Source organism: Phyllobates terribilis, unplaced genomic scaffold (genome assembly GCF_046119375.1).
Source record: "Phyllobates terribilis strain yellow unplaced genomic scaffold, ASM4611937v1 Scaffold_2__4_contigs__length_985480577, whole genome shotgun sequence".
Lineage (NCBI taxonomy): Eukaryota > Metazoa > Chordata > Amphibia > Anura > Dendrobatidae > Phyllobates > Phyllobates terribilis.
This window is the reverse complement of record NW_027362762.1, coordinates 266,036,925-266,060,395: the sequence shown is the minus strand read 5'-3', so window position 1 is coordinate 266,060,395 and position 23,471 is coordinate 266,036,925. Positions and strand designations below refer to the sequence as shown.

The following is a 23,471-nucleotide window of genomic DNA, read 5'->3' as shown; positions in this document are numbered from 1 at the left end:
GAAAACCGAAGCAGTATGATGGTGTCCACCACACTGTCAAGCAAAATATTGTAGTGACTGTACAGACGTTGAAACATTATTATGAAAAGTGAGGATGATTAAAAGTCATCACCATTCAGTTATTTACAGTGGCTTGCGAAAGTATTCACCCCCTTGGCATTTTTCGCGTTTTGCTACCTCACAACCTGGAATTTCACTGTCATCAGTTCATGTAAAGAACATGCCTACAACTGTGAACATTTGGTTTTCTTTTTTGTGTGAAGCGAACAACAAATAGGAGAAAATAACTGAAAACTTCAGTGTGCAAAACTATTCACCCCCTTAAACTCAGGCCACCACCAGAAACAAGCCTTACAATTTTTGTGTGTAGGTAAAGGCTTTTCTTTGCCCACTCTTCCATAAAGGCCACCTCTATGGAGTGTACGGCTTACTGTGGTCATATGGACAGATACTTCAGTCTCTGCTTGGGAACTCTGCAGCTCCTTTAGAGTTACCTGTGGTCTCTGTGCTGCTTTTCTGGTTAATGCTCTCCTTACCGAGGCTGAGAGTTTTGGTGGGTGGCCCTCTCGTGTCAGGTTTATTGTGTTTCCATGCTCTTTCCATTTGATGATAATGAATTTGATGGTGCTCCAAGGGATCATCAGAGATTGGAATTTTTTTTTATAACCCAATCCTGACTTGTTCTTCTCAACCACCTTGTCCCTAACTTCTTTGGAGATCTCCTTGGTCTTCATGGTCTTCATGGTGTTGTTTGGTTACTGGTGCCTCTTGTGTAATGGAATTGCAGCCTCGATGGCCTTCCAGAAAAGGTGTGTATATACTGACAGACCAGGTGACACTTAGATTGCACACAGGTGGACTTCCTTTCACTAAGCATGTGACTTATGAAGGTAATTGCTAACACTAGAAATTTTTAGGGGCTTCATAGCAAAAGGGGTGAATACATATGCACATACCAAATTTTAGTTATTTGATCCCATAAATTTAATTTATGCCTATATTTTTCTCACTTCACCAACTTAGACTATTTAGTTCCGATGCATAACACACAAATCAGATTACAAAAATATTTAAACACTGGTTGTAAGGTAACAAAATAGGTAAAATGACAAGGGGTTGAATACTTTTGCAAGCCACTGTAGGTGTTCTGGACTTAACTTCTTTTATCATATTATATATTTAGTAGCTTTGTTTTTCTCATGTCTTATACTTTTTTATTATTCTGAAAAAATCAGCATGCTACAAAGTGTATTTATGTTCCTGGCATGATACATTACACACATATGCTGTTTTTGCTGCTCCTCAGGCATTCCAATTAGCAATGCACCCTCTGTCTTGGCAAGGCACCATTTACTTTCCCAACTTAGTATACACTGCATGCTCAAGAAAATGGAGATAATTACTGCTTAAATATTAAATAATTTATAAAGCTGGCAAGTTATGGTCAAACAACCTGCTTGACTGACATACAAAAAGCAAATCACTGTCAGCCATCACAATAAAACCACTGACAAGTGAAGTGAATTACATTGATTATTTAATGACAATAGCACCTGTCAAATTATTGGGAATATTCTCTCCACCCACCCCTTGATGTGTTGGAAACAGCAAAAATGTAAGAGTAGATCGGAGTGACAGTAAAAGGATGAAATTCTGATGGCTAAGTGACTGGGTCAGGAGTTCCTAAAATAGCAGGTCATAGAGAGTGTTCCCAATATGTAGTAGTTAGTAACTACCAAAAGTGCTCTTGGGTGCCCAAAACTCATTGCAATATGGGCAAAAATAATGTGAATTATTAAGGTGTATTACACCAGAACTCCAGCAGAAGAACCTTAATGAATTGGCCCCAAAGCTCCTTACAGCTTGCTGCCTCTGCTGCAGCATAGCCATATTCCGATAAGAATGCTCATGCTGTCTCCTGCCCATTGATCTGAACCTCCTGCATAGAGCATGTGGGCACTTGGCATTCTTGTGAATATTTCTTTGTTGTCTCAATCTGTTCCAAAACTTGGACGCATGCCATGTGCCAATGAAGAAGTGGCACAATGAAGAGAAGCAAGGTGCGCCAAATTTCTTAGACTGTGTGTACCACTGTGATTATGTTGGCTTGTATGTTTTGCATGCCCAGTCTAGTTTTAAACTGTCTACACTTAAGACAGTAATAATCGATCTTTCCAATTGATCTGTGGTCTCCCGCAAAATTTTACTTCACCCCCTCTCTTACCTCATCATCATGTAATGGACCAACTGTCTGCTCTCCTTTTTTGCTACTGCAGCAAAGAAGCAGAGGGTGCAGGTTGCACGTCTGAGGCTGTGACTGGAAGGACATATAGTTGCAAAGGTTGTGTGCAAAGGAAGCAGTATCCATAGGCTTTAGCAGCAGCGACTCCTGGGTCATGCTGTGCTTCGCGAGACCCAGAAACTGTGAACACGGTTCCATAGGCTTTGGATGACAGATTCGAGGAACTTTGTGGGAAGTGCTGGACTTCGTCGGACATGCATTGGAATTTTTCCTTCTAATAAATTGGTGAATGAGGGACAGTGGCTTGTTTTTATTTCTCTCTTTTTATGTTTTTCAGGTTTCCATTTGTGGACTACGTCGGATTCCCTGGACTACGTCTGGATTTTGTTTAGAAATCGATGAACCAGGGAAAGAGTTGGGAAGTGTTTTTTTAAATTAAGTATTTTTGTGTGTGTTTTTTTCTTTTTAGTACTGGGCTAGTAATTGGGGTGTCTGATAGACACCTCTCCATTACTAACACCAGGGTTTGATGTCAGCTGTGTTTTGGGACAATTTACAGCTGACATCAACCTCAACTACTATTACCCTGATTGTCAGTGCACCAGGGCAATCAGGAAGAACCAAGGTAAAGTGCCAGAATTGGATCATCTCTTGTGATGCTCCACTTCTCGGGAGGCTGCGGGTTGTTATTTTTAGGCTGGGAAGGGCCCAATAATCATGAACCTTCCCAGCCTGATAAAATCAGCGCTCTGCTGTCTGCTTTACCTTTGCTGGTTATAAAAAAATAAGGGGAAACCCACTCATTTTTTTCATTTCTTTAATTATTAGATTAATAGCTATAAAATTAGGTCAACATACAAGGTACTAAAGGGTGCCATTTTTTATAATGTGCCCTGGTGTTGTGTCTATTTATCTATCTGTTTATCTATCTATCGATCTAACTATCTATCTCACAGGTCTACAAAAAAATAATAATTTCAGGTGCCAAGGTTTTTTGAATGGATTTAGGGTTATTTTGAGGATGCTGAATTCATAAACCCCATTAATTTTGCTGAATTGGTTCTAGTTTTTGAGATAATTATTGAATGAAAATAATGCATTCCCCCAATGCGACTTCTATTTGATAACAAATGTAATAGCTTTTGGTCTTTTGACTCTTTAATTGGAATGGATGGACCCATGGATGTTCAGGTCTGTTGGGATAGGGCAAACTTTGGAAAAAAAGTTTGGTTCGATTATTAAAAATACTAAGAAATAAATGAAAAAAACAATGTGGGGTCCCCCCTATTTTTCCCAAGGGAAAGCAGACAGCTGTGAGCTGGTCTTATTATGCTGGGAAGGGGCCAATATCCATGGAATTTATTGGAATAAAGACTCCCCCACACTCCCTCGTTCACCAATTTATCATTAAAAATGGTCCCACAAAGCTCCGACAGTAATCCAATAAGGAATAAAGACCCCCTAAGCCCTCATTTACCAATTTATTAATTAAAAATAAATCCATGAAGTTCTGACGGTAATCAAAGGGTGTAATGTCCCACGATGTCCATCAAATCCTATGGAGTCTCGTTCTGAGCTGTACCTTTACATGGACCTGTGTGAATGTTACTATGAATAATTGACCTTCTTCTGCATTCTCACTGGGAAAATCATTTTACAATTGTTCAAAATGTAGTGAATCGTGACAGTAACTGAGCAATGTAAGTGAGCTCTACATATGCATCATCTCAGAACACTCAGTGAAAGATTGAAAACCTTCTCTACATTTTAACCTGCTTTCAGAAATGAATATATCATTATAGGGGTATCCCATGCTACATAAATTATCTCCTATCCACTGTTAGATAAGCTGGTCCACTATTCTCCCCTTGTTCTCGCTTATTTCTCTCCTGCTGCAAGACCACCGCCAGGAGGAATTAAATAGGGAAAAAGTTGGCTCAGGCGGGCACTTTGATTTCAGCGTTCTTGATCTTTTGTTCCTGAGTAGATAAAATGCTGCCAGAAGTGGCTTTTTCCTCCCTCCTTTGGAAAATACAAACTTGTTCAGCTAACCCACGACTGAATGTATACTCTATGGTGGAGTCGGGAGGAATAAATATGTAAAATGTATAGACGCCTTAAGAATTTTAAGACCTCTTCTGGTGTGTTAATGAAATGCCGAAAGACAAGCGAAAAAATTGCTTTTAAAATCCAACACAAATATGTCTTGTTTCCTTCTTACAATATAATGTTCTTAAAATAAGAATGGGGCCATCTACAACTGAGATAAACTAATAAATAATAAAATAAATAAATAAATAAAAAATAAAGAAATATGCTTCTTTGGATCATAGATCTCACCCATATGTTAGATGCCTATAAAGCTGCCAGTTCAGGTCTCTAAGCCCATGGTTGGGCCTGGACGTGGTCTTGTAACATGGGTGGATTTGTGTAATCCGCTCATCTTAAACTGGCCAATATCTTAAAAATACTTACATGATTATTCATTGTAGTTATATAAGGAGCCGCAAAGTGACATATGCAAATTTTATAAGCAATAATGTTTTTATTGTTTGTGTTAAAATGAAGTATCCTCTAATGAGCAAATGTATTAACCTTTATTGCCTTTATTAATAACCTTAAAGTTTCTTTAGGCCCTGTTCAGACACATTTGTGAAAATTTACTGTACATACGAATGTGAATGGAATTTTCAAAACTCCATCTAAATGTAAAGGAAATTTACAGCAGAAATATAGGCAGAAATAAATCTGCAGCACGCTCATTATGTTGTAGAAAATTTGCAGATTTCACCCATTCTGCATGTATACTTATAATATTCCACTAATAAATCTACATAACAAATTCAGCCAGCATTTTCATTTACTCCCTTGTGCTGATGTAGTATGAAGCCGTATCATTGTATGATGCTTTAGGCTTCGCTTATGTCTAAAGCTAAATGTAGAATTACGCTGGTTGCCTGGTAGACGGAGAGCTGAGATGACAGATATATTGTCAATTCTCAGCTGTTAGATTACATGTCTCATCATGAAATAAAGCGAAATCCATGTCTGTTTCCAAGACAGTAGAAGTTTAAAAGCAGTAACAGATATGAAAGGGAAAAAGACATGAAATAGCTCACAATCAGTACTTTCCAAAGTTATTTACAGGCAATCTCCCCGGAAAGAGTTTCATAACTTATGTCATAACATGGCCGTGTCCACAGCACTTTTCATAGAGAAGTGCCATGGGTGCAGCCACTATTGTTTTTTCCTTTTAGTGTCCCAAATAAGAGGCATCAGCCAGGTGACAGACTTCCTTCAGATTTGAAGCTTTAGGGTACGCTCACATTGGTGTATATTCTCTCTTGTGAGAGAATTGGGCCGATTTTACTAATGACACTCGGATCAAACTTTGTCAGAGTTTTATCCGAGTGTCATCTGAGTGTGATCTGATTCTCTCACATGAGAGAATCATATTATAGGTGCGGAGAAGATGGATAACTTAATTTCTTCATCTTCTCCATTGACTCTGTGAGAGTACATCGGACTGCACGCGTTTAAAATATGAGTGCAGTGTGATGTTTCACACACTCCCATAGACCTGAATGGGTGAGTGCAGTCCCGCACCAACAGCATGCCCAATCAGCGTGAGAAAATAATCGCTGATCAGCACTGCCCCATAGTATAACACTGGGCGAAGTGCTATCCTATAAAATATGAGATAGCTCTCGGCAGTGTTATACGCCAGTGTGAGCGAGCCCTTATATAGTTTATCTTATTTCATAACCTACTCTGAATAAATGCGGCAATGTGCTTGGCTGGAAAACTGCTCCACAATTATTTGCCCTCATTTTATTACACAAGAGCCACCTCTGTACAGTCTGGCAAAGATGACTTGAGACTAAATGCTTTATTTTAGAATTTGCATTGACTGTTGCATGCAACAAATCACTTCATTATTCTCTATATTATACAGTCAGTCAAATATTATCCAGGATTTTAGGAGTTGTGTTGAGCAGTATTCTAGTCTAGAAAAGCTTTCACCTATCTACTGAACCAGCGTGTCGCAGCTCTGTTCTCCGTCCATAGGGATGATGGAGACAGTCTAGTTCTTTGGCTATGTGCCCACGATGCAGAAATGCTCCGGATTTTTCCTGAGCGTTTCTGCATCTCCCTGGCAGAAAAAAAGCATGCGGATTTTACATGCGGATTGTACATGCGTTTTTCCTGCGAGGGACAAGCGGATGTGAAGCGTTCTTCACATGCATTTCTGCATGCGGGTTGACAAGCGCTTTCCAAGCGATTTTAGCATCACTTGGAAAGTGCTTGACAACTTGGTCACACTATATAAATCCATGCAAGCGGCATGGATTTATATAGTGTGACCGTAAAGAATGGTAAAAAATAAAAAATAAATATTATACTTACCTTCTGATGGCCCCCGGTGTCTTTGTCCTGGCTTGCCGGCAGCTTGCAGTAGAATAAAGGACCTGCCGACGTCAGTGGTCGCGTGACCCGTCAACGCAGGTCCTTTAGTCTACAGCGAGCTGCCGGCAATCCAAGACGCATCGGATAAAGACACCGGGGGCCATCAGAAGGTAAGTATAATATTTATTTTTTATTTTATTCTTTTTTTTACAGGTTCTATGGTACCCGGGTCCGGAGGAGAGTCTCCTCTCCTCCAGACCCGGGTACCAGCCGCACATTGAAACGCATGGAATCCGTATGTACAGATTCAGTGATGCGGATGTCATTCGGTCCAATGCAAGTCAATGGCGGCGAAAATGCCGCGTTTCCGCGAAATAATTGGCAGTGCTGCGGATTTTTCCGCAATGATAATCTGCAGCGGAAATTTGCACAGCATGTGCACAGCACATGCGGATTATCATTGGGGAACATAGCAGACCTTCTACCAAGCGTTTTTTAAGCATTTCTGCAGCGGAATTGCCGCTGCTGAAACGCTTAAAAAACGCATAGTGGGCACACAGCCTTACATTGCCTATATTATCTTGTCAGTCAGACAGACCTATAATATGGCAGCAGCATGCACGTTTATCACAGCACTACTCAAACTCTTCCACCCTGTGGTCTTGTAATGGGACAGAATGAGGGGCTCCGTTTCAGTGAATGGCGGCGTTCCCAGCAGGGAAGTCCACAACAATCACAAATTAATCATATAGCCTGTAGATAGGTGATAAATGGTATTTTTTGGAAAACATGATACAAAGGAAATTACTGCAGCTACTGCTTGTATTTTATAATTTAAAGGGGTTTAAATGACAATTTAAGCTGATTCATGCTGCCGAATGAGAGCTCCATATTGCAGCCCTGTTTGCCTCACTATGAAATACTATGATGTCTCATGGAAAGTTTACTTGGAAGTGTCGACCAAGGACCATGCTACTATGATAACGAGACTAAAAGGCAGGTCCCCAGTGACTTTTTCCTACTCCTCTTGACTGACAGGCATATCCGGTGTCGGACTGAGGTGCCAAGGGCCCACCAGGAACATTGACTTTGGGAGGCCCACTATTCACCTGCAGGCAAATATTATACTACCCTCGTTCACAAATTTACATATGCCTCTATATAATAATAAACTGAGTAGTTTGGTTATATGAATGATGATATGCTGCTTTTTTCTGTACCTAGTGACTCAAGTGAATTATGCTAAGTACTGCCCATATAGTGGGGTTGGGAACCCTTGTCTGCACAGGGGCCCACCAGGGATTTCCCTGTTCCCTTATTTGCCAGTCAGAGCGTGGGTATGTCCCTCTACACACACACATAGTAGGAGACCTGTCAGTCTAACACGCATAGGAAGTGACAAGTAAGTCTCTAGGAACGGATTTATAGAAGATGGGGACGAGTCTTTTGGACTAGTCATCATAATTGCATGGATCCTTCCTGCCATTTCAAAGAATGTTTTCTCTGAATTGCTGCAGAATTTTAGTGTAAAACATACATGGCTGTAATAAAGAAAGCCAATCTCTGATTTAGGTTGTCTGTGGTTTGAGCAGGATTAATCAGCGGACGGGTTCAACTTCTCATTAATTTGTGCTTTATTACTCTGGACCATAACAGCTTTCTGCGTTCCTTATCAAGATCTCTGACACCATTTTGATATAAAGGAGAGTGGCCAATCCACCAGGATCAAACATTTATGGCACATCCCCTTGATATGTAATGGGAAAATTCCAACAATTTCAACATTTAAAACTAAGTATCAATAGTTACCAAATAAATACCCAATAACAGTTAGGTCTAATCACGGAGACACAATGTCATGAAGACAAAATGAAAAGAAAAGTGTGCACAAAACTCATACAAAACTGTAAACACATGAAAAAGCTGAAATTCATATGTAAGGAGTTGGAAATACTGCCCACGTACCCCCTTGAACAAACATGTTTATTGGTATATGGTGTAATGTGAAATGTGAAGTATAATATGAAATGTGATGTGCGTTAAAGGTATTGGTGATATTGATGATGTATGTTGTTTGACAACACGAATAGTGAGAGTTAAAGTTCCTGACTAGCCCAGAGTGGGAGGGGTTGAGTTGAAGGGAAAGTGAAAATTTCCTTTTAGAATGTCAGATAGGGCCTAGAGTGCATAATGGAAGAACCTGAAGTCCATTGTGAGCAGTGCTATATTTTGCGGTGTCCTTAAAGTGAGAGGAGACCAAAGGAAAGAGATAGCGAGATCCGGAGCAGAAGTGACTAAGAGACAGAGTTATCATTCGGAGATGGGTCCTGGGAGAGGACGCCTAGCAGAAAGGCCCAGACAAGGCTGAGTACGAGACACGAATAGATTGTCCCGGGCAGGAGTTCCAAAGTGTCAGAGACCTGAAAGTTAAGTTCAGCCATGCTGGCGAGGGGAAAGAAGATGCAGAACCACTGGGCGAGTGAAGGACTCTTACTAGGCAGGACTGTAAAGCTGAGCTGGGTTGTGGTGAAGTAATGAGAAACAGTTGCAAGACTTGAGAAAGGAAAAAAAATCTAACCGTACTATATGATCTCATGCCTGCTTCATCTCAGTGGAGTGCTGTATCCAAAACTGCTGACCCGCAGAAAAATCCATCAAAAGCATGAAGTGGGAAGGCACCTCCAGTTAAAAAAAATCTTGAAACTTTATTTCATATATAAAAAAAAGAGAATAAAATTTCCACATGTTGGCGGTAAAAACACTCTGATGCGTTTCTGGCTCTGAGCGCGCCCTTAGTCATAGAGCATACTTCGTGCTCAGCGCCAGAAAGGCGTCAAAGTGTTTTTACCACCAACATGTGGAAATTTTATTCTCTTTTTTGATACGAAATAAAGTTTGAAGATTTTTTTTACTGGAGGTGCCTTCCCAATTTATGCTTTTTATAGTGAGAAACAGTGTAAAAAGAGGACAAGTATCAAGATGAAAGATGAAGATAGAGAACAATAGAGAAGAAAAGGAATGAAACTGTGTGGAAAATGCTTTGAGTTGTGAAGGAAACGTTCATAAGGCCTCTTTCACATGTCCGAATATTTCCAGTACTGGAAAAACCAGTACTGGAGATATCCGTGTCCGTGTGTCCATATGTGTGATATGTGTGTCACACATGTGGCAACTGTGTGCCGCCCGTGTGCCGCATCAGTATCAATCGGCGCTTGGGAATCAGCAGTACAGTTAGCGGGTGCTGAACGCTGCCCTCATTATTGTCTCCTGCGGGCGCTGCGATCGGTGCTAGCAAGGGACAATGATGAGAGTAGTATTCTGCTCCCGCTGTGTTCTGGTGTAAAAATAAGAATAAAATAAAAAATCCTTATACTCACCTGTCTGAAGATATTCCCCTCTGTAATCCACCTGACCGCTCACGCCGAGGAGCTGGGGAGAATGACTTACTGCAGCGAGCGGGCCCCGGAGCTGCGCTTAATGAGTGACAGGACACTGCTCGCTGGAGCGATTCATTCTCCCAGGCTCCTCAGCGTGAGTGGTCAGATGGATTACAGCTGGGGACACTTAGGACAGGTGAGTATAAGGATTTTTTTATTTTATTCTTATTTTTACACCAGGACACAGCAGGAGCAGAATAGTACTCTCATCATTGTCCCTTGCTAGAGCTGATTGCATCGCCGGTAGGGGACAATAATGAGGGCAGCATTGAGCACCCGGCGCTTGGGAACTGCGCAAACTGTACCGCTTATGGCGCCGGTACGTGTCACACTCATGACAGATGGATGTCATCCGTGTGTCATCACTGTGCACGTGTTCGGGACGTTTTGCGGCCCATGCTGTGAGAAAAAAGCGGACATGTCAGAGTGTTTTTCCCATGGACACACGGTCCGTGGAAACACATAGACATGTGCACAGATGGGTCTACGTGTGTCAGTGTCTCCAGTACATGTGAAAACGAACATCACATGTACTCAAAACACTGACGTCTGAAAGGCGGCTAAGACTGTGTGCCCACTATCTCTTGTACATACTGTATTATGTTGATGTTCAGTAAAAAGTTCATTTTCAAATGGTGGTCTCCCTCATTGAACTGTCCAGCACTTGGTCCTGGCAAACCAGCAACATCGGTTACATTCGGCCTGCATGGAAAATGCGCCCCCACAGCACAAGGCCACACACCCAGCCAGGACCTCCACTTGCATGTAGTGTGCCGGGGTGCAAGAGGCGAGTACCTCGCCCATGGCTACCACCCCACACCACGTTACACATAAATATTTATTTTTAATTTCCGCACTTGGCAAAAGGAATTTTTCTTCAAATTAAAGATCGTTGGTGATTTAACTGGAGCTCTAATTGGTAATTATGTAAAAGATATGGAATTCTGTAGTTTTTTACTTTACTAAAATAATGGGTGTGTGAAATAGACTTGTCTCTGCATTAAGAACAATCCAAACTGTTGAGTCAAGATTTCGGTTTTACTTGATCTTTGCTGTTTGTTGAATTTCTAGATGGACTGGTTACATGTAATGGAAGATATTGGCAAGTGGAGGAGATGACAGATATGTTCATTGTGCAACTCCTGAGTAACAAAATAGATAAGGCATTTCATAAAGGGATATAACTGCTATTATATAAAGCCCAACCTAGTAAGTAATATTGATAGATGTACTGGAAATTTAAGAAGATTTTCTCATTACAACAACCTCTTTTCATAGGTCTTATTGGGGCATTTAGACATCACAGAAACTTTCTAAAAGTTACTGGCTCTTAGTTTGCATGTAGTACATGGACAGTCATGATTTTACAATGGCGGAATTTAGTTTTTTTCACCATTTCATCCCATTTTCCTATTTTTTTCTGTACATTTATATAGTAAAATGAATCATGTAATTTAAAACAGAAAAATGTATACCATCAAAAACAAGCATTCATAAATGGCTATGTTGACAAAAATATGAAAAAATGATGGCTCTTGGAAAAAGGGTAGAAAACAAAAAAAGCCACTGGTTGGATGAGGTTAAAATGACAAAATCTTCAGACAATTAAAAGGGTTGAATCACCTCTCTAAAGTAAGTTGTCCTTATTGTAACGGGTCTGGGAGGCGGAACCTCTGAGCTACTATACAAGGGGGCGGTCCTTGTAAGGGAGCGGGTGGCGACCAGGCAGGCAGTTACAGCAGGTGACCGGGACAGTCTCTGGATGAACGGGCAGATGGTCACGGCAAGTGACCGGGGCAGTCTCTGGATGAACGGGCAGATGGTCACGGCAAGTGACCGGGGCAGTCTCTGGATGAACGGGCAGATGGTCACGGCAAGTGACCGGGGCAGTCTCTGGGTAAAGGGTTGGTACGACCTGTGGCAGCTGATGGTAGACGTGAGCTCCCAGGTGAGCAGGCGAGAGTCTCTGGATAAACGGGTGGTCACGGCATGTGACGGCGGAGCCTCCAGGAAGACCAACAGACAGGCGGCAGATGAGCGCTCCCAGGTGAGCGGGCAGAAGTCTCTGGACAGGCGGGTGGTCACAGCACGTGACGGCAGAGCCTCCAGGTAGGCTAGGAGACAGGCAGCAGATGAGCGCTCCCAGGTGAGCGGGCAGGAGTCACTGGACAGGCAGGTGGTCACAGCACGTGACGGCGGAGCCTCCAGGTAGGCTAGCAGGCAGGTAGCAGATGTGCGCTCCCAGGTGAGCGGGCAAGCTGGTCCATAGACAGACTGACAGGAGTTGGAAGGCAGACCGTCGGACCTCAGGCAAGCAGGCAGGTAGCTGATGTGCGCTCCCAGGTGAGCGGGCAAGCTGGTCCTTAGACAGACTGACAGGAGTTGTAAGGCAGACCGTCGGACCTCAGGCTAGCAGGCAGGTAGCAGAATATCAGGCAGGAATAAGACAGCAAGCTGGCAGGAATCTGGCAGGTATCTGGCAGGTAACTGGCAACGGGACCTGAGGGCTGAAGCAGAGTAGTGAACAGTGCAACAACATTGCTCAGGCACCTCCATTTTGGAGGAGGTGCCTTATATATGGTGAAGTCCTCCGGCCATTGGCCGGGGACTCCTTAGGACGGCGCGCGCGGCCCCTTTAAGAGGGAGGGAGAGCGCGCGCGCCCTAAGCACAGTGGCCGGGAAGGAGCGCACGCTGCCAGCAGAGCGGGAGGAGGACGCCGGGCACGGAGCAGAGAGGTGAGGGGAACAGCGTCCCTGCCTAGCAGAGGGCAGGGACGCCAGCGCTACAGTACCCCCCCTTTAGGCCCCCCCTTTTTTAGGCCAGACAGAAATTTAGCAAGGATAAGAGGGGCATGGATGTTCTTCCGGGGCTCCCACGTTCTCTCCTCAGGACCAAACCCCTTCCAATCTACTAGAAAAAAGGTCTTTCCTCTTACCCTTTTGGTGGCAAGAATGTTCTCTACCTCAAACTCGTCCTCAGCAGAAACCGGAGCAGGAGGCGTACCTGTAGACTTGGAAAAAGAGTTAAGTACCACAGGTTTGAGGAGAGATACATGGAAGGAGTTAGGGATCCGTAAGTTGGCCGGGAGTTTCAATTTATAGGCCACCGGGTTGATCTGACTGATGACCTCCAGAGGACCGATGAACCGAGGCCCTAACTTGTAAGAAGGTATCTTGAGTCGGACATATTTAGATGAGAGCCAGACTATCTCCAGGACGAAATTGTGGAGGATCCAGGCGTTTTTTGTCAGCGTGTCTTTTCATCCGTTCGGACGACTGAAGGAGTGCGGATCGGGTACTCTCCCAAATGGAGGAAAATTTGCTAACGAGAGATTCCGCAGCCGGGTTGTCCACAGAGGTGGAGACAGGAAAAGGAATCCGAGGATGCTGACCGAAGACTACAAAAAACGGGGATTTGGAGGAGGATTCGCTCTCGTGATTGTTATAAGAGAACTCGGCCCATGGTAGGAGATCCACCCAGTCTGAATGATGAGCAGTAACGAAGTGCCGGAGGTAACTGGTCAGGTTCTGATTGATCCGCTCCACTTGACCATTGGACTGAGGGTGGTAAGCGGAAGAGAAGTCCAGGGTGACGTCTAGCAGTTTACAAGTGGCTCTCCAGAAGCGTGAGGTGAACTGTACCCCACGATCCGACACGATGTGGAGGGGCAGGCCATGAAGACGAAAGATGTGACGAATAAAGTCTTTAGCTAGCTCGGGTGCAGACGGGAGGCCTGGCAGGGGAACGAAATGAGCCATCTTGGAGAAGCGGTCAGCGACCACCCAAATGACCGTACAACCGGCAGAGACTGGGAGGTCAGTTATAAAGTCCATTGCTATATGCTGCCAGGGGGCAGCAGGTACAGAAAGCGGAAGGAGGCGACCGGCTGGCAGATGTCTCGGAACCTTGTTGCGGGCGCAGGACACACAGGCAGAAACAAAGTCTATTACGTCCTTGTGCAGGGTAGGCCACCAGTAGTGCCGGGTAATAAGCTGGAGGGTCTTTTTCTGACCGGCATGGCCAGCCAGTTTAGACGAGTGACCCCAGTGAAGGATCTTCTCCCGATCAGGTACTGATACGAACGTCTTTCCGGGAGGGAGACGATTTAGACTCACGGGAGCCACCTGCATTACTCTGGCGGGATCGATGATGTGTTTCGGATCTTCCTCGAGATCAGACACCAGAAAGGATCGAGACAAGGCGTCCGCCTTGACGTTTTTGTCAGCCGGGCGAAAATGAAGAACAAAATCAAAGCGAGCAAAAAACAAGGACCACCGGGCTTGGCGCGGGTTAAGTCTCTGGGCATGCTGGAGGTAAGCCACGTTCTTGTGGTCAGTGTAAATTATTACCGGGTGAAGAGCCCCCTCGAGCAGGTAACGCCACTCCTCCAATGCCAGTTTGATGGCCAATAACTCTCGGTCTCCTATGGAATAATTGCGCTCTGAGGAGGAGAAGAGTTTAGAGAAGAAGCCACAAGTTACCATCCTCCCGGAAGATGATTTTTGAGTAAGTACCGCTCCGGCTCCAGAGGAGGAGGCGTCAACTTCCAGGAAGAACTGCTTGTTGCCGTCCGGGCGATGCAGCACCGGGGCGGAAGAGAAGGCCTGTTTTAAGGAAAGAAAGGCCTCCTCTGCTTCGGGCGGCCACTCTTTGGGATTAGTACCCTTACGGGTGAGCGCGGAAATTGGGGCAGTCTGGGAAGAGAAGTGTGGTATGAAGAGGCGGTAGCAGTTGGCGAAGCCCAGGAACCGCTGAATGGCCTTCAACCCCTCCGGTCGAGGCCATTTCTCGATGGCAGACAGTTTCTCTGGATCCATTCGTAGGCCGGTCTGAGAAATAATGTAGCCCAAAAACGGAAGCGAGGTCTGCTCAAAGAGGCACTTCTCGTATTTAGCGAAGAGCTGATTCTGCCTGAGCCTGAGCAGGACCTGACGAACGTCCCTCCGGTGAGTCTGGAGATCCGGAGAGAAGACCAAGATGTCGTCCAGGTACACCACTACGCAGGAGTAGAGAAGGTCCCGGAAGATGTCATTGACCAACTCTTGAAAGACGGCAGGAGCGTTACAGAGACCAAAGGGCATTACCAGATATTCATAGTGGCCGTTCCGGGTGTTGAATGCCGTCTTCCATTCATCCCCCTGACGGATACGAACCAGGTTGTACGCCCCACGGAGGTCCAGTTTGGTGAAGATTCTAGCCCCCCTCAGACGATCAAATAACTCCGGAATGAGCGGAAGGGGGTACTTATTCTTCACCGTGATCTGGTTAAGGCCTCTATAGTCTATACAGGGACGGAGAGAGCCGTCCTTCTTTTTGACGAAAAAGAAGCCTGCTCCCGCCGGGGAGGTAGATTTCCGGATGAATCCCCTGGCCAGATTCTCCTCAATATATTCGGACATCGACCGGGTCTCAGCAGCGGATAATGGATAAATACGCCCACGGGGAGGAGTAGTACCGGGTAACAGGTCGATAGGGCAGTCGTATGGTCTATGAGGGGGTAGTGTCTCTGCCTCCTTTTTATTAAAGACATCAGCATAAGACCAATAAGGAATCGGAAGTCCAGGTAGATTAGCTGGGGTAGGAGAAGGACGGACGGGATGGACGGGAACCAGACAGGTCTTATGGCAGTCCTGTCCCCAGTGAAGGACCTCTCCGGTCTGCCAGTCAAGCACGGGTGCATGTCTCTGGAGCCAAGGTAGACCTAGCAAGAGGGTGTGAGAGAGTCCAGGCAGAACATGAAAGGAGATACTCTCAGAATGCAGCATTCCCACCTGCAGAGTAATGGATTCGGTGATGAGTTGGATGGGGCGTGGTAAGAGACCCCCATCCACGGCAGCAACAGACAAGGGTACAGCCAGAGGTTTGGTGGGGATGCGGTATTTCTCTACCAGGGACTGTGAAATAAGATTCCCGGCTGCTCCAGAGTCAAGTTGGGCTAGTTCGAAATAACGGTTCTCCCCGCAGACGATTGAGACTGACAGCAGCAGAGATGGAGAGGATTTATTCTTGTCTAGGTCGACCTCTCTGAGCAAACCTAGACACAGGCATTTCCCGACCGCTCCGGGCAGGCACGGATCCGGTGCTCCTTACTGCCACAGTAGAAGCAGTTCCCCTCGGCACGGCGTAAGTCCTGACTGGTTTTGACCATCTTGGTCTGGTCGACCTGCATAGGCTCAGGAGAGTGTACCTGGGGAGAGACGGAGGGAGTGACGGGTTTCTGAAGAGTAGGAGCTAGACGTGGAAACCTCCTCTCACGGGTGACCTCTTTGGCACGCTCCTGGAACCGTAGGTCAATCCGGGTGGCAAGAGTTATTAGGTCATCGAGAGTGGTAGGAATGTCCCGACCGGCAAGTTCATCTTTAATACGGCCGGACAGACCCTCCCAGAAGACGGATACCAGAGCGTCGTTATCCCAGGCCAGCTCCGAGGCAAGGGTACGGAACCGTATGGCATATTGGCCCACGGTGAGACTTCCCTGACGGAGGCGTAGCAGTGATGATGCGGATGAGGTCTTCCGTCCGGGTTCGTCGAAGACTTTCCGGAAAGCCGTGAGAAAGGCAGGCAAGTCGGACACCAGGGGGTCTCCTCTCTCCCATAGAGGATTTAGCCAGGCCAGGGCCTCCCCGGTGAGATGGGACATGATGAAGGCAATTTTGGCCCGGTCGGAGTTAAACTGGTGGGACAATAGTTCAAAGTGCAGGGTGCAATGATTTATGAAGCCCCGAGCCTGGGTGGAGTCGCCTCCGAAGCGAGGAGGTGCAGAAAGCCGGGGTCCGGGGTAGGATACCATGGTATTAGTGGGCAGCGGAGCTGCCGGATTGCGAGTCATGGCACTGGCGGAGGTTGCTGGCGGAGCAGTCAGAGTGTCCAGGCGAGAATTGACATTCCGCAGGTGACCCAGGATGGACTCCTGTTGGGACCTCTGACGGGACAGTTCATGACACAGGTCCGAGAGCGAGGGAGCTTGGGTGCCACCGGGTTCCATGGCCCGAGCAAACTGTAACGGGTCTGGGAGGCGGAACCTCTGAGCTACTATACAAGGGGGCGGCCCTTGTAAGGGAGCGGGTGGCGACCAGGCAGGCAGTCACAGCAGGTGACCGGGACAGTCTCTGGATGAACGGGCAGATGGTCACGGCAAGTGACCGGGGCAGTCTCTGGATGAACGGGCAGATGGTCACGGCAAGTGACCGGGGCAGTCTCTGGATGAACGGGCAGATGGTCACGGCAAGTGACCGGGGCAGTCTCTGGGTAAAGGGTTGGTACGACCTGTGGCAGCTGATGGTAGACGTGAGCTCCCAGGTGAGCAGGCGAGAGTCTCTGGATAAACGGGTGGTCACGGCATGTGACGGCGGAGCCTCCAGGAAGACCAATAGACAGGCGGCAGATGAGCGCTCCCAGGTGAGCGGGCAGAAGTCTCTGGACAGGCAGGTGGTCACAGCACGTGACGGCAGAGCCTCCAGGTAGGCTAGGAGACAGGCAGCAGATGAGCGCTCCCAGGTGAGCGGGCAGGAGTCACTGGACAGGCAGGTGGTCACAGCACGTGACGGCGGAGCCTCCAGGTAGGCTAGCAGGCAGGTAGCAGATGTGCGCTCCCAGGTGAGCGGGCAAGCTGGTCCATAGACAGACTGACAGGAGTTGGAAGGCAGACCGTCGGACCTCAGGCAAGCAGGCAGGTAGCTGATGTGCGCTCCCAGGTGAGCGGGCAAGCTGGTCCTTAGACAGACTGACAGGAGTTGTAAGGCAGACCGTCGGACCTCAGGCTAGCAGGCAGGTAGCAGAATATCAGGCAGGAATAAGACAGCAAGCTGGCAGGAATCTGGCAGGTATCTGGCAGGTAACTGGCAACGGGACCTGAGGGCTGAAGCAGAGTAGTGAACAGTGCAACAACATTGCTCGGGCACCTCCATTTTGGAGGAGGTGCCTTATATATGGTGAAGTCCTCCGGCCATTGGCCGGGGACTCCTTAGGACGGCGCGCGCGGCCCCTTTAAGCGGGAGGGAGAGCGCGCGCGCCCTAAGCACAGTGGCCGGGAAGGAGCGCGCGCTGCCAGCAGAGCGGGAGGAGGACGCCGGGCACGGAGCAGAGAGGTGAGGGGAACAGCGTCCCTGCCTAGCAGAGGGCAGGGACGCCGGCGCTACACTTATGGTCAAATATACCTACTAATGTTGAATATTGCCAGGTAATTTTTACCGCACATTGACTGCCGTAAATGCAAAACGCAAAAAAAGCCATGACATAACTTTCATCATTTCATCCCACTTGGAATGGTTTTATCCATTTTTGATATATATTAAATGGTTAATAGTTTCATTCAAAACATAGTTAATGGTGTCATTTAAAACTATAAAAAACAAACCTTCATTTGGTTGGAAAAATAAAAAAAGCTATAGCTATTGAAAGAAGGTGAGGAAATAGCGAAAGCACAAAAAAATTGCCCAGGAATGAAGGGGTTAAAGTAGTAATGGTGTTGATTTGCGCAATGTAATATGCAAGATATTTCATCTGACCTATTTTCCAAATCTGGAGATGGAACAAACTAAAAATACCATCCGGCAGAACCTAAAGATCATCTACTAGCCAAGAGAAACGCCTTGATATTTTTCTATCCTGAGACTTCCCATAGAATCATAGAATGGTAGGGTTGGAAGGGACCTCTAGGGTCATCTGGTCCAACCCCCTGCTCAAAGCAGGAGTCCCTAAACCATCTCAGACACATGTCTATCCAGCCTCTGTTTGAAGACTTCCATTATAGAATCACAGAATGTTATAGCTTCTATTATGTTATGTTCTCCACTGTTCTGATTTCTTAGGGATTACTGGAATGTTCTGTACCCTTCCTTGTTTGCAGCTACCTGTGATCAGTATTATAGCATCATAGTGATAGCTCAAAAAGTTGCAGTTTAGTTTTTAAGATTGCACAGATATGCGTGGACACTGGAAGATCTTTATTTGGTTACATCTCACTATACATCTGATTTAGTTCTATGATTGGGGTTGTCCAGGAGTTTTACAATGATCAATATTTGATTGGTGGGGATGCAACACCCGGCACCCCTGCTGATCAACTCTTCCAGGTGCCGCTGGTGGTTGGATGTACTGAGTTGCAGAGATGTATAGCACAGCTCCGTGAAAGATATAATGGCCGCAGCCGAGTACTGAATATCTTCCCGCTATTGATTAGAAAGGGGTCAAATGTGAAATACTTAACCACAATGCAATTGATTGAGCTGTGCAGTGCAGCGCTGCAACTCAATGCATCCAGTTACTGCTGGCATTGGGAACAGCTAATCGTTGGGGGGGGCAGGTGTCACACCCCCACCAATCAAATATTGATGACCTATCCTAAGGATAGGCTATCAATGTAAAAGTTTTGGAAAACTCCTTTAAAGGGAATCTGCCAGCAGGTTTTTCTATGCAATCTGACAGCAGCATGATGTAGGGGCAGAGATCCTGATTCCAGCAGTGTATCACATAGCTTACTGGATGCGGCAGTTACGATAGAATCACAATTTTCTCTGCTGCAGATCCAGCAGAGCTCGGAATGCTAATCCTTGTATAACGCCGCCCACACCCCTGATTAGCAGCTTTCTGTGTACACTGTATATTGACAGAAAGCTGCAAATCAGTGATGGGGGCATGAGGCTGGATCAGAAGGCATGAGACATCTAATCCTGTAGCGATAATCTCCTGCTGATAAAACACTGATTTTATTGAAACACAATACAAAGGAAAACACAGCTCAGTAAGTGAAACATTGCTGGAATCAGGGTCTCTTTACCTACATCATGTTGCTCTCAGATGATATAGCAAAACCTGCTGACAGATTCCCTTTAAGTTCTATCTCTACCAAGAAGTCTTGCATACACTCATGTCTCACTGAGACTCGCATAGTCCAGTGATCTCTCAGGCATACACCCACATACAGTTTTGTAGACAGAGAGCTTGCATAGCAGTAGGTTTTTAGAGCATAAGAGGAAAGTGCACCTGGACGATACCATCACAAGGAGCAATGCAGATGTTGACCTAGTTTATTGCGGAACCCAGACCCTGTGCTACCAACACAACAAATGTGGAAAGTTGAGTGATACAGTCAAGCAAGTGAATGGCTCACTGGACTACTTAGTTATGGCCAATACTATTGTAACTTATTTGTAAGAACTTTGCCAACTTGTTAGAATTCAGAAGTAAATTGCACCCACTGTGTTCTGAGACTGCATGAAAATGGGATATTGTGAATATGCTGGGATCTTATTACAGCAATATTTCTCTCTTCCCATGCACGTCGCCATTACATCTATAAAATCCACACGTTAGTTCTAGATGTTAAGCAGCCAATAAATGCTGAGATATGTAATTTCCATCAGTCGTGTTGGTTTTTTATGGTCTTCAGAGTGAAATGCTGCTGAGTATGTAATTACAGTACAAACACTTCTAATAAAATGTGTCTATATAACACTAATGTGACTTTTCAACAATAGATCAACCCAGTGTGAACACAGCTTGAGTCCTCTTGTACTGGCATGCCCCCAATAAGCTGTGACGCCAATGCCATGTCTAGCTGGGTACGATAAACCAGACCTTTCATTGTAGATGGATTTTATGACGCTATACGCCACCCACAGAAGAGATCTTGGTAGAGTTTGGGAAACCCTTCTTAGACATCCCATGGTGATGTTCTTTACTAGGCAGCCATTGTAGAAATGAACAGATTTATTATTACCCATGCAATAGCAGCCTAAAAGTACCACATATCCAAAAATGATGATCCCTGTCTGGTAAACCCAGCTGATCCTGTGCATCCCACCCAGTCTGACAAATTTGACAATTAACAATCATCCAGCCAGTGCTAAAAATGCAATCCCTGTCTATTCATGACCATGAAAAGTAACTGAACGAGTTTTTCCAGGTTAGGGTGGGTAAACCTGTCTTTTTATAAGTGGCCTATGCACAGTGAAGGGGAGAATACTAATGGTATTTCGTCATTTGCGACACACTCAGTGCATTCCCAAGAGAGGAGTCAGTATTACAATCATTTGTGCAAAATGACGGGAGCTATTTAAAATGACATATAATGATGTTATTTATTCAGGTCTCATCTCAAGTTTTGCATCTTAAAGTGTTACATAATTAAAAATAACCGATATACCAAATCAATTATTAAATGATCAAATTATAAGAAGACATTAGAGATATTTACAATACAGAGATCTAATCTTATTCATGTGCTCGAACGGGATGCAACGCTTCTCCTATAAAGCATAGTAATAACCTAAAGAACTAGCCCCAGACATATAATATTCATATGTAGGATAGAATTATTATAAAAGAACAAGAGCAGTGTGAATGAAAAGGATTCTCTAGACTATATTTTTATTATATCTAGGTTCAGACATATGTATCATTGCATTTGCTAACATCGGGGGGGTTAGTATTCAAGTTCCTGTGCTTTTGGCTGTGATTTTATTGGTAATAATGAAGAATTTGAAAAAATATCAAAAACAACATAAGCAATACTTATATGTAAAATGATATGAAATAAGTAATGCAACACACACAGACGATGTTCTCATGTACCTGTCTACACATGCTGACACAATAACAGCGCAGAACATGATAAACCGAATTTCCAAAATGATACAAAATGCAGTTATAAATATATAAAATGTATTAGAAAGCAAAGCAACAGTGAAATAAGTACAAATACTACTCACTGCAGCAGGACCAGTGTTCTGTAGGTACGGACGGGAGTCACCTCTCGTGTAGGTATAGATGGACTCTAGTGAGTGAAGGAAAAAACACATCCGTATGACTTGTAGCTCACAGATTGTGACTCACTCCTTCGGGAGGCGGGTGTGGAAAGGGTGTCACCTGCAAATTCCTTCTACCTGATCACTTTGTGTATGGGAGTCCAAGCACTTTCACATTTTTGTCATAACTACAGTAAATTAGTAAGGCAGAGGCCAGGGACAGAACCATTTAGAACGTGTTGTGTTTTGAGACAGTCCATTTGACAATACAACTTTTAATGTGGCATGCTAAAATCACATAGACACATAAATACTTCATATTTACAGGGCTGGAGGGAAGACACTGAAGAACCCGCAGAATGCTACTTATCATGTTACAAGCTGGAGGGCTAAAGGATACCAAAAAAATATCTAACCCTGTGATCCAAAGATTGCAATTTATGTTTTATACAGGCGCAGAATAATATCTGTTGCATTCGGGCCTCGCAGTTGTATGGAGCCATTAGGTTGGTGCCCATAGTCTGTGCCGTCTAAGTGAATCATTATATGCCTCTGATATTATTTCTGGGAAGAATATGTCTGTATACATTGACAAGTAATCTTTTACCTAATCTCTATCATCTGATACTGATGGGAATAAAATATTGTGTTGGTGTTGTCAATAGATAGTATTTGGAGTCACAAAGAGTAAGCAGGCCTTAGTAAAGAAGCCAGATTCAAGCTAAAGAAGGTTTATTCCATAATACATCCAAATTATCTATAAAAATTGTTCATGGAAAGAACTGAGAGCATAAACAATGTAACAATATGTAAATAATTTGTAAACTATTATTAATGCTATCAGATATTAGGACTATAAAGGACTAATCGTCGTAGCCAAGCAAGTGAAAATAGAACGAACAAAAAAAACTATCAGAAGTCCAAATATATTTAAAAAAATATCACAACTTTTATTTAGAAAATACAATACAGGTAAAGGGAGAAGAATAGTGCATATGTGCAGTGCAACCTGTGCATGGAGCGCCTGGAGGTGGAGCAAATACCAAAGCATTATAGAGTAACAATACAATAGCACTAAAAAGTACCATATAGAGTAACCATACAGTAATAACTCCTCAATTGTACCAAAAGATATCAGGTGAGTATACGCAGCTAAGGTACACAGAATGTGGCAAAGTTTTCATGTTAACCATAGTATTTAGATAGTGCCATACCTTAGACTACCGCAGCTCAAGAGGCGGGCTCCACACAACCAATGCATCCGTCCCAACGCGCGTTTCGGACCACCTTTGTCAGGAGTCTTAGTGAATTTCTATATGCCTTTGATATCATATGGAACATTATTTCTGGGGAAGAATATCTCTATATACATTGACAAGTAATTGTTTACCTAATCTCTATCATTTGATACTGATGTGAATAAAATATTGTATTGCAGATGTCAATAGATAGTATTTGGAGTCACAAAGAGTAGGCAGTTCTTAGTAAAGATGTCAGATTCAAGCTAAAGAAGTTTTATTCCATAATACATCCAAATTATCTATGTAATGATGTGTAAGTGTAATAAAATACCAACCGCTGGCCACCTTTTCCGGTTTCCAGCGCTGCTCTGGTCCCACGTGACTGTTCTGCAACTT

The 23,471-nt window shown here is 44.7% G+C and overlaps 1 protein-coding gene across 2 annotated transcripts in view; it reads right to left on the bottom strand.

The window, feature by feature from the left end:
* The window catches only part of SCEL (sciellin), a 141,746-nt gene extending 119,800 nt beyond the window's left edge, over positions 1-21,946 (bottom strand). For both annotated transcript variants that reach the window (XM_073664079.1, XM_073664081.1), the window contains exon 1: positions 21,799-21,946. The gene's annotated coding sequence lies outside the window, so the exon portion shown is untranslated. The remainder of the gene's footprint in view (positions 1-21,798) is intronic.
* Positions 21,947-23,471: the final 1,525 nt, after the last annotated feature.